We start from the raw sequence: 11,603 nt of genomic DNA on the forward strand, positions 1-11,603 counted from the left end.
GAATTCATTTGGTGCTAGGGTTTGAACATCCCCAATTCAAATTTCAAATTGAATTTAAACATGATGCATGGAGTCTCACAGATGCAACTAACTACAAGCAATTCTAGGGCTGTGACACCGTAACTTTTTGATGTTCTCCTCCGTGACGGAGGAGACCATCCACTTGCCTCCTGCTCCGGACATGCTTGGAGTGGTTTGAGAAGAAGAACGCGAGCTTGGGCGCTAGAGCTCGAGTGTGTGGGAATGGGTAAGCGGGGAGGAAGGAAGCATGGGTGAAAAAAGTAAATATTTGTCCCTTTATAAGGGAGGAAGAGGCGATGTGTCTCCCCACTTGCCTGGCAAAACCGCTTATTCCCCAGGCACCGAAATTGATGGTGCGGTTGGGTTACCCACGTCCGTATTGATGAGAATCCCGTGATAAGGGGAACACGATCTCTGCTTTGACAAGATGTGTCAAGGAAACCACCTCGCGTTATGTGTGAAGCTGGTTAAGAAAAATGGTTCGAATAATAACCGGGCTGTGGCGTGATGTCATGCTATCAAAACGTGTCAGCAGATTAGATTTGTGGAAATATTATTCTCTCTACGGTGGTATGTGGAACTTATTTTGCAGGGTCGGACACTATCCTTGTATTTCAAACTCTTCCATGGTTCATTCGGAGGAGGAACCCGCCTTGCAATGCCGAAGACAACACTGCGCGCCGGACTCATCATCATTGAAGCCTGGTTCAGGGGCTACTGAGGGAGTCCTGGATTAGGGGGTCTTCGGACAGCCGGACTATATCCTTTGGCCGGACTGTTGGACTATGAAGATACGAGATTGAAGACTTCGCCACATGTCCGGATGGGACTCTACTTGGCGTGGAAGGCAAGCTAGGCAATACGGATATGTATATCTCCCCCTTTTGTAACCGACCTTGTGTAACCCTAGCCCCCTCCGGTGCCTATATAAACTGGAGGGTTTTTGTCCATAGGATGACATACAATCATACCATAGGCTAGCTTCTAGGGTTTAGCCTCTTTGATCTCATGGTAGATCAACTCTTGTAATACTCATATCATCAAGAACAATCAAGCAGGACGTAGGGTATTACCTCCGTCAAGAGGGCCCGAACCTGGGTAAACATCGTGTCCCCTGCCTCCTGTTACCATCCGCCTTAGACGCACAGTTCAGGACCCCCTACCCGAGATCCGCCAGTTTTGACACCGACGACGCTCCAAGCAAAACACATATCATGTGGTGAATAAAATATAGCTCCAAGTAAAGTTACCGATGAATGAAGACAAAAGAGGGGATGCCTTCTGGGGCATCCCCAAGCTTAGAATTTTTGGTGTACTTGTATTTTACCTTGGGGTGCCATGGGCATCCCCAATCTTAGGCTCTTGCCACTCCTTGTTCCATAATCCATCGAATCTTTACCCAAAACTTGAAAACTTCACAACACAAAACTTAACAAGAGAATCTCGTGGGCTCCGTCAGCAAAAGAAAACAAAACACCACTTCAAGGTGCTGTAATGAACTCATTCTTTATTTATATTGGTGTTAAACTACTATATTCCAACTTCTCTATGGTTTATAAACTCTTTTACTAGCCATAGATTCATCAAAATAAGCAAACAACACACGGAAAGCAGAATCTGTCAAAAACAGAACAGTCTATAGTAATCTGTAACTAACGCAAACTTCTGGAACCCAATTTTTTTAAAATAAATTGCTGGACGTGAGGAATTTATCTATTTATCATATGAAAAAATAATTAACTAAATAGCACTCTCCAATAAAAAATTCCAGCAATTCTGGTGAGCGCTAAAGTTTCTGTTTTTTACAGCAAGATCAAAAGGACTTTCCCCAAGTCTTCCCAATGGTTCTACTTGGCACAAACACTAATTAAACACAACAAACACAATAAAAAAGAGGCTAGATAAAATTTTCATTACTAAACAAGAGAAAAAAGCAAGGAATAAAAATAAAATTGGGTTGCCTCCCAACAAGCGCTATCGTTTAACGCCCTTAGCTAGGCATAAAAGCAAGGATAGATCTAGGTATTGCCATCTTTGGTAGGCAATCCAAAAGTGGCTCTCATAATAGATTCATATGGTAATTTAACTTTCTTTCTAGGGAAGTGTTCCATGCCTTTCCTTAATGGAAATTGGAATTTAATATTCCCTTCCTTCATATCAATAATTGCACCAATCGTTCTAAGGAAAGGTCTACCAAGAATAATAGGACATGAAGGATTGCAATCTATATAAAGAACAATGAAATCTACGGGCACATAATTCCTATTTGCAACGATAAGAACATCATTAATCTTTCCCATAGGTTTGTTAATAGTGGAATCCGCAAGGTGCAAGTTTAGAGAACAATCGTCAAATTCACGGAAACCTAGCAAATCACACAAAGTTTTTGGAATCGTGGAAACACTAGCACCCAAATCACACAAAGCATAGCACTCATGATATTTAATTTTAATTTTAATTGTAGGTTCCCACTCGTCATAAAGTTTTCTAGGGATAGAAATTTCCAACTCAAGCTTTTCTTCATAAGATTGCATCAAAGCATCAACGATATGTTTAGTAAAAGCTTTATTTTGACTATAAGCATGAGGAGAATTTAGCATGGATTGCAACAAGGAAACAGAATCTAGCGAAGAAAAATTATCATAATTAAATTCCTTGAAATCCAAGATGGTGGGTTCATTGCTATTTAAAGTTTTAACCTCTTCAATCCCACTTTTACCAATGTTTGCATCAAGACCTAAAAACTTCGAATCATTGGGATGCCTTCTAACTAAAGTTGACTCATCTCCAGTCCCATCATTATCAAGATTCATATTGCAAAACAAAGATTTAATAGGGGACACATCAATCACTTTTAGATCTTCATCCTTATTATCATGAAAACTAGAAGAACATGCTTTTACAAAACAATCTCTTTTAGCACGCATCCTAGCGGTTCTTTCTTTGCACTCATCAATGGAAATTCTCATGGCTTTAAGAGACTCATTGATATCATGCTTACGTGGAATATATCTAAGTTTCAAAGAATCAACATCAAGAGAAATTATATCCACGTTCCTAGCCAACTCATCAATCTTAAGCAATTTTTGTTCAATCGAAGCATTGAAACTCTTTTGTGAAGTAATAAATTCTTTAATACTAAATTAAAAATCAGAGGGCATCTTATTATAATTTCCATAAGAATTGTTGTAGGAATTACCATAATTATTAGATGAATTACTAGGAAACGGCCTAGAATTAAAATTACCTCTATACGCGTTATTACCAAAATTGTTCCTACCAACAAAATTCACATCCATAGATTCATTATTATTCTCAATCAAAGTAGACAAAGGCATATCATTATGATCAATAGGAGCACTCTTATTAGCAAACAATTTCATAAGTTCATCCATCTTTCCACTCAAAACATCAACCTCTTCAATTGCATGCACCTTTTTACTAGTAGATCTTTCAGTGTGCCATTGAGAGTAATTAACCATAATATTATCTAGGAGTTTTGTAGATTCTCCTAAAGTGATTTCCATAAAAGTGCCTCCCGCGGCCGAATCTAAAAGATTTCTAGAAGCAAAATTCAATCCGACATAAAAATTTTGTATAATCATCCATAAATTTAAACCATGTGATGGGCAATTACGTGTCATTGATTTCATCCTCTCCCAAGCTTGTGCAACATGTTCATGATCAACTTGCTTAAAATTCATAATATCGTTTCTAAGAGAGATGATCTTAGCGGGAGGAAAATACTTAGAGATAAAAGCATCTTCGCACTTATTCCATGAATCAATACTATTTTTAGGCAAAGATGAAAACCAAGCTCTAGCACGATCTCTAAGCGAAAACGGAAATAGCTTAAGTTTAACAATATCATTATCCACATCTTTCTTCTTTTGCATATCACACAAATCAACAAAGTTGTTTAGATGGGAAGCGGCATCTTCACTAGGAAGGCCAAAAAACGGATCTTTCATGACAAGATTCAGCAAAGCAGTATTAATTTCACAAGATTCAGCATCGGTAAGATGAGCAATCGGAGTGCCAATAAAATCATTAGTGTTGGTATTGTCAAAGTCACACAATTTAGTATTATCTTGAGCCATCATGACAAGCAAGCAATCCAACACACAAGCAAACAAGAAACAAGCGAAAAAGAGGCGAACAGAAAGAGAGGGCGAAAGGAAAAGAGGGCGAATAAAACAGCAAGGGTGAAGTGGGGGAGAGGAAAACGAGAGGCAACTGGCAAATAATGTAATGCGAAGGATAAGGGTTGTGATGGGTACTTGGTATGTCTTGACTTGGCGTAGATCTCCCCGGCAACGGCGTCAGAAATCCTTCTTGCTACCTCTTGAGCACTGCGTTGGTTTTCCCTTGAAGAGGAAAGGGTGATGCAGTAAAGTAGCGTAAGTATTTCCCTCAGTTTTTGAGAACCAAGGTATCAATCTAGTATGATACCACGCGCGAGTCACCTCGTACCTAAACAAACAAATAAGAACCTCGCAACCAACACGATAAATCGGTTGTCAATCCCTTCACGACCACTTGCAAGAGTGTGAGCTGATAGAGATCATAATAATAAGATAAATATTTTTGATATTTTTATGATATAGATTGAAAGTAAAAGATAGAAAAATAAAGTAGATTGGAAACTTGTATGATGGAAAATAGACCCGGGGGCCATAGGTTTCACTAGTGGCTTCTCTCAAGATAGCATAAGTATTACGGTGGGTAAACAAATTATTGTCGAGCAATTGATAGAAAAGCGAATAATTATGAGAATATCTAGGCATGATCATGTATATAGGCATCACGTCCGAGAAAAGTAGACCGAAATGATTCTGCATCTACTACTATTACTCCACACATCGACCGCTATCCAGCATGCATCTAGAGTATTAAGTTCATAAGAACAGAGTAACGCCTTAAGCAAGATGACATGATGTAGAGGGATAAACTCATGCAATATGATATAAACCCCATCTTTTTATCCTCGATGGCAACAATACAATACGTGTCATTTCCCTTTCTGTCATTGGGATCGAGCACCGCAAGATTGAACCCAAAGCTAAGAATTTCTCCCATTGCAAGAAAGATCAATCTAGTAGGCCAAACCAAACTGATAATTCGAAGAGACTTGCAAAGATAAACCAATCATACATAAAAGAATTCAGAGAAGATTCAAATATTGTTCGTAGATAAACTTGATCATAAACCCACAATTCATCGGATCTCGACAAACACATCGCAAAAGAAGATTACATCGAATAGATATCCAAGAGAATCGAGGAGAACTTTGTATTGAGATCCAAAGAGAGAGAAGAAGCCATCTAGCTACTAGCTATGGACCCGAAGGTCTGAAGTAAACTACTCACACATCATCGGAGAGGCCATGGAGTTGAGGTAGAGGCCCTCCGTGATCAATGCCCCCTCCGGCGGAGCTCCGGAAAAGGCCCCAAGATGGGATCTCTTGGGTACAGAAGGTTGCGGCGGTGGAATTAGGTTTTCCGCTCCTGGATGTTTGCGGGGTACGTGCATATATATAGGAGGAAGAAGTAGGTCGGTGGAGAAACGAGGGGCCCACGAGGGTGGAGGTCGCGCCCCCCCTGCCTCGTGGCCTCCTCAATTGATTCTTGACGTCCACTCCAAGTCTCCTGGATCACGTTTGTTCCGAAAATAACGCTCCCGAAGGTTTCATTCTGTTTGGACTCCGTTTGATATTCCTTTTCGGCGAAACTCTAAAATAGGCAAAAAACAGCAATTTGGGCTGGGCCTCAGGTTAATAGGTTAGTCCCAAAAATAATATAAAAGTGTAAAAATAAGCCCATTAACATCCAAAATAGATAATATAATAGCATGGAGCAATCAAAAATTATAGATACGTTGGAGACGTATCAACCACTAGTTTCAAGTAAAAGGGCAAGGGAAAGAAAGGGAACTTCAAGACGAATGGCAAGCAAGTTGCCACTCCCATGAAGAAGCCCAAAGCTAGACCCAAGCCTGAAACCGAGTGCTTCTAACTGCAAAGGAAATGATCACTGGAAGCGGAACTGCCCCAAATACTTGGCGGATAAGAAGGATGGCAAAGTGAACAAAAGTATGTATGATATACATGTTATTGATGTGTACTTTACTAGTATTCATAGTACCCCCTAGGTATTTGATACTAGTTCAGTTGCTATGATTAGTAACTTGAAACAGGAGTTATAAAATGAACAGAGACTAGTTGAGGGCAAGGTGACGATGTGTATTGGAAGTGATTCCAAGGTTGATAAGATCACCATCGCACACTCCCTTTACCTTCAGGATTAGTGTTGAACCTAAAATAAATGTTATTTGGTGATTGCGTTGAGCATAATATGATTGGATCATGTTTATTGCAATACAATTATTCATTTAAGTCAAAGAATAATTGTTATTCTGTTTACATGAATAAAACCTTCAGTGGTCATACACCCAGGGTGAATGGTTTATTGAATCTCGATTGTAGTGATACACATATTCATAATATTGAAGCCAAAAGATGCAAGGTTAATAATGATAGTGCAACTTACTTTGTGGCACTGCCGTTTAGGTCATGTTGGTGTAAAGAGCATGAAGAAAATCCATGCTGGTGGGCTTTTGGAATCACTTGATGCTTGCGAACCATGCCTCATGGGCAAGATGACTAAGACTCCGTTCTCCGGAACAATGGTGCGAGCCACTGACTTATTGGAAATAATACATACCGATGTATGTGTTCCGATGAGTGTTGAGGCTCGCGGCGGGTATCATTATTTTCTGACCTTCACAGATGATTTGAGCAGATATGGGTATATCTACTTAATGAAACACAAGTCTGAAACATTTGAAAAGTTTAAAGAAATTTAGAGTGAAGTTGAGAATCATCTTAACAAAAAATAAAGTTTCTACGATCTAATCGCGGAGGTGAATATTTGAGTTACGAGTTTGGCCTTCATTTGAAACAATGTGGAATAGTTTCGCAACTCACGCCACCTGGAACACCACAGCATAATGCTGTGTCCGAATGTCGTAACTGTACTTTATTAGATATGGTGCGATCTATGATGTCTCTTACCGATTTAGCACTATCATTTTGGGGTTATGCATTAGAGAAAGTTGCATTCATGTTAAATAGGGAACCGTCTAAAAAAATCCGTTGAGACGACACCGTATGAACTGTGGTTTAGCAAGAAACCTAAGCTGTCGTTTCTTAAAGTTTGGGGTTGCAATGCTTATGTGAAAAAGTTTCATCCTGATAAGCTCAAACCCAAATCGGAGAAGTGCGTCTTCATAGGATACCCAATAGAAACTGTTGGGTACACCTTGTATCACAGATCCGAAGGCAAGATCTTTGTTGCTAAGAGTGGATCCTTTCTAGAGAAGGAGTTTTTCTTGAAGGAAGTGAGTGGGAGGAAAGTAGAACTTGATGAGGTAATTGTACCTTCTCTCGAATTGGAAAGTAGCTCATCACTGAAATCAGTTCCAGTGATGCCTACACCAATTAGTGAGGAAGTTAATGATGATGATCATGAAACTTCAGATCAAGTTACTACCGAACCTCGTAGGTCAACCAGAGTACGATCCGCACCAGAGTGGTACGGTAATCCTGTTCTGGAAGTCATATTGCTAGACCATGATGAACCTACAAACTATGAGGAAGCGATGATGAGCCCAGATTTCGACAGATGGCTTGAGGCCATGAAATCTGAGATAGAATCCATGTAAGAGAACAAAGTGTGGACTTTGGTGGACCATGTCCATAGTTCTCGAACCCGTAGGGTCCGCACGCTTAACGTTCGATGATGATATGTATCATGAGTTATGTGATTTGATGTACCGAAGGTTGTTCGGAGTCCCGGATGAGATCACAGACATGACGAGGAGTCTCAAAATGGTCAATACATAAAGATTCATATATTGGAAGGTTATATTCGGACACCGGAATGGTTCGGGTCGTTTCGGATAAGTTTCGGAGTACCGGGGGTTACCGGAACCCCCTTCGGGAAGTTATTGGGGCTTATGGGCCTAGTGGTGGAAGAGAGGAGGCAGGCCAAGAGGTGGCGCGCGCCCCCCTAGCCCAAACCGAATTGGGCAAGGGCTAGGGGGGCCGGCCCCCCTTTCCTTCTCTTCTTCCTCTCCTTCCTTCTTCTCCTACTTGGACTAGGAAAGGGGGAAACCTACTCCTACTAGTAGTAGGAATCCCCCTCCTTGGGCGCGCCCCTTGGGGCCGGCCCTCCTCCTCCTCCCCTCCTTTATATATGGGGGAGGGGGCACCCCACAGACACACAAGTTGATCTTTAGCCGTGTGCGGTGCCCCTTCCACAGTTTTCCACCTCGGTCATATTGTCGTAGTGCTTAGGCAAAGCCCTGCGTCGGTAATTTCATCATCACCGTCAACACGCCGTCGTGCTGACGGAACTCACCCTCGGCCTCAGCTGGATCAAGAGTACGGCGGATGTCACCGAGCTGAACGTGTGCAGATCGCGGAGGTGCCGCTCGTTCGGTACTTGATAGGTTGGATCACGAAGACGTTTGACTACATCAACCGCATTACTAAACGCTTCCGCTTTCGGTCTACGATGGTACGTAGACACACTCCCCCCTCTCGTTTCTATGCATAACCTAAATAGATATTGTGTGATCGTAGGATTTTTTTTTGAAATAATACGTTCCCCAACAGATTACTTATAGCCTCGTATTTCTTCTCCGATATTTGGGTTTTGTTCGACCAACTTGATCTATTTATCTTGAAATGGGAAGATGTGCTTTGTAGTGGGTTCGATCTTCCGGTGCTTGATCCCAATGACAGAAAGGGAACCGACACGTATGTATCGTTGCTACTAAGGATGAAACGATGGGGTCTATCTCTACATAGATAGATCTTGTCTAAATCATGTCATCGTTCTTATTGTATTACTCCATTTCTCCGTGAACTTAATACACTAGATGCATGCTGGATAGCGGTCGATGTGGGGAGTAATAGTAGTACACGTAGGCAGGAGTCGGTCTACTAATCCTGGACGTGATGCCTATGTAATGATCATTGCCTGGATATCGTCACGATTATTTGAAGTTCTATCAATTGCCCAACAGTATTTTGTTTACTCGTCATTTGCTATTTTTCTCGAGAGAAGGCACTAGTGAAACCTACGGCCCCTGAGTCTTCTTTCTCATACTATTTGCCTTTGCGATCTATTTTCCTTTGCATTTATTTTTAGATCTATTAAACCAAAAATATAAAAATACCTTGCTGTAATTTATTCTTATTTATTTTATTTGGCATTCGATCTACCAATTTACTACAAAACTAGTGGGTCCACCCGCGCAATTGCGCGGCTAGAGTTGATTTTTTAATAAATAATATGTTTTAGATATTTTTATTAATAGTCTTGTTAAATCTCAATCCATTGAGTTTTCATTACGTCGCAGTCGATGCTATATTCGTGTGATTTTACATTGAGACCCATTCAACTTTTTTCTGGGTTTTTTTTCTTACATGTTATGTCGTTTGACTAAGGCTTGATTAAGCCTTAGTCGACTGAGACCTGACAAAACCCTTTTTCTTAATCATATAGACATGCATTTAACATTTTTTGACATTGTACAAAAGATTATAATTATTGCCAGTAGAACACCTCCATATGCATTGTCCTCTTCATACCATTCTTTTTGTGTTTAAGTTACCTCAGTTTATTATTTTAGTTGTCTAAGCATTTATTTTTAATGAATGTCTAACAATTTTCTATTTGTCTATTTGTCTATTTGTCTATTTTTACAATATGGTCCTAATCCATCCCGAGATACTGGATGATGTAGGTTTTTCAACGAAAAATCCTAGATTAATTTTCAGAAAAATATATTATGTACTACTTCCATCCCTAAATATGTAAGACGTTTATCCGCTCAATACAAAGTTAGTAGCTAATACCAGTTGCATTAGAAAAGAAAATTCTATATATGTTTACCATCCCAACAGAAAAAAACAGTGCTAGAAGTGTTTCGAGCAGGCGTTCGTAGGCTGTCCGATACAATCGCCATAGAGCAGCGCTTGACAGATGGAATTGGGAGAAGCAATACGAAGCGACACATGTTTTTTTGATAACTCCGCTTTTCGTCATTTTATTCATTTAGCGAATTCAAGTCCGCGTGCAAAATGCACGTCAGGAACCCAGGGGCCACATAGTCAAAGATTACACTTGACTCGACATTGGGAGCTTCACGTTTCTTTAATCTACAGTATTTTGCATCTCGTTGAAAAATCTACTGTATTTTGCATCTCGTTAAAAAATCTACTGTATTTTGCATCTATACGGCTGTAGTACCATTCATCCCTTTCCCCATTCTCATTCTCCTCCTGTTCCTTACCTGATCTAAGGATTCATCCACAATACGTTGCTAGATCTTGCTAAGAAAAGAGGACAGGGGAGAAGTGGGATTTGGGGTGGAGTGCGGTGGCTCCAGGCTCCCGGCGGCGGCATGTCATCCAGCTCGACCACACGTGCCTGCAGCTCGCCGCCGTCATCGATTGGATGGCCATGGAGTTGGGTCCACTTGAACATGAGGGGTGGCACTCCTCTAGGTAATCACTCATCTTCCTCTCCTTCTCCTTCCTTCCCAGATCTTGGTCTGCTAACCTCCAGCAATGGCATGAATTCTTTATGGAGATTTGCTATGGCTATGAGAAGGGGATGATTAAGGTCACCTGACCTTTCTCCGTCTTTTCCCGTGTAGAAATTTTCTGTTGGAGAGAAGGATTTTTTGCCCCCAAGCAGCAAGGCTTCGAGGTCACCGGAGAAAATAAGAGATTCGTTTCACTGAGTGGCGTTGCTCTCCAGTTCGTGGCGCTGGCCTAGAGCTGTGTCGTCGGGTTGGACGGCCATGTTCTTCATAGTGTTCTAGGATATAACTTATGTCACTTGCCATTGATGTGCCTTGCGTTGTTTTAGGGAATCGAACCTATTTTTTTAGTTGACATTCTGCCCAACTTTGATTATTGTCTCTTCAAGACAACCGTAATAATTATATGAAGTTTCCTATAGCAAAAAGTGTTCAATATTTGTTGGATAAAAGGTGTGTTCTTTCTATTTGTTGTTACCATATATTAGCAACTTATATTAATAATAGGTGTATTTAAGACAAAGAAAGAAGGCTTGCATGTATTCACTGACTTTGGCCCATATGTGTTAATTGATATGCAATAGATTTTAGTTTTTTCACATGTGTTGTGGGAGATGCCTATAACACTGAAGCTTTTCTCTTTGTTCTCTTCAACTGAAAAGGCTGTAGGATAGAAGGGTTGTTTCCAAGAACAACATAAAACTCACAAAAGTGCATGTATGAATGTGTTTCGAATAATTACAATTTGACATGTTTCTCATAGTGCTAAGTTTTGACCCTTATCTAATAATTGTCCGCCTTATACTGATCTTTGTCAAGCATTATTTCTCTATCTCAGTAAACATAAATGGTTTGCTTGGTGCTTCTGAGATCTTCCCATCCAATAAGTTTAGCAATTTTTACATACCACTCTCATTAAGAGTAAATATAATATGGAAGTTCTCATTCAAATTGGCAGAATATGCTTA

At 40.4% G+C, this 11,603-nt stretch overlaps 1 long non-coding RNA gene across 1 annotated transcript; it reads left to right on the forward strand.

The window, feature by feature from the left end:
* Nucleotides 1-10,128: 10,128 nt before the first annotated feature.
* On the forward strand, nt 10,129-11,234 carry LOC125552833. Its single transcript, XR_007303806.1, has 2 exons — nt 10,129-10,597; nt 10,750-11,234. It is a non-coding gene; the product is annotated as an uncharacterized LOC125552833 (long non-coding RNA).
* The last annotated feature ends 369 nt before the right edge of the window (nt 11,235-11,603 follow it).

Source organism: Triticum urartu, chromosome 4 (assembly GCF_003073215.2).
Source record: "Triticum urartu cultivar G1812 chromosome 4, Tu2.1, whole genome shotgun sequence".
Taxonomy (NCBI): Eukaryota; Viridiplantae; Streptophyta; class Magnoliopsida; order Poales; family Poaceae; genus Triticum; species Triticum urartu.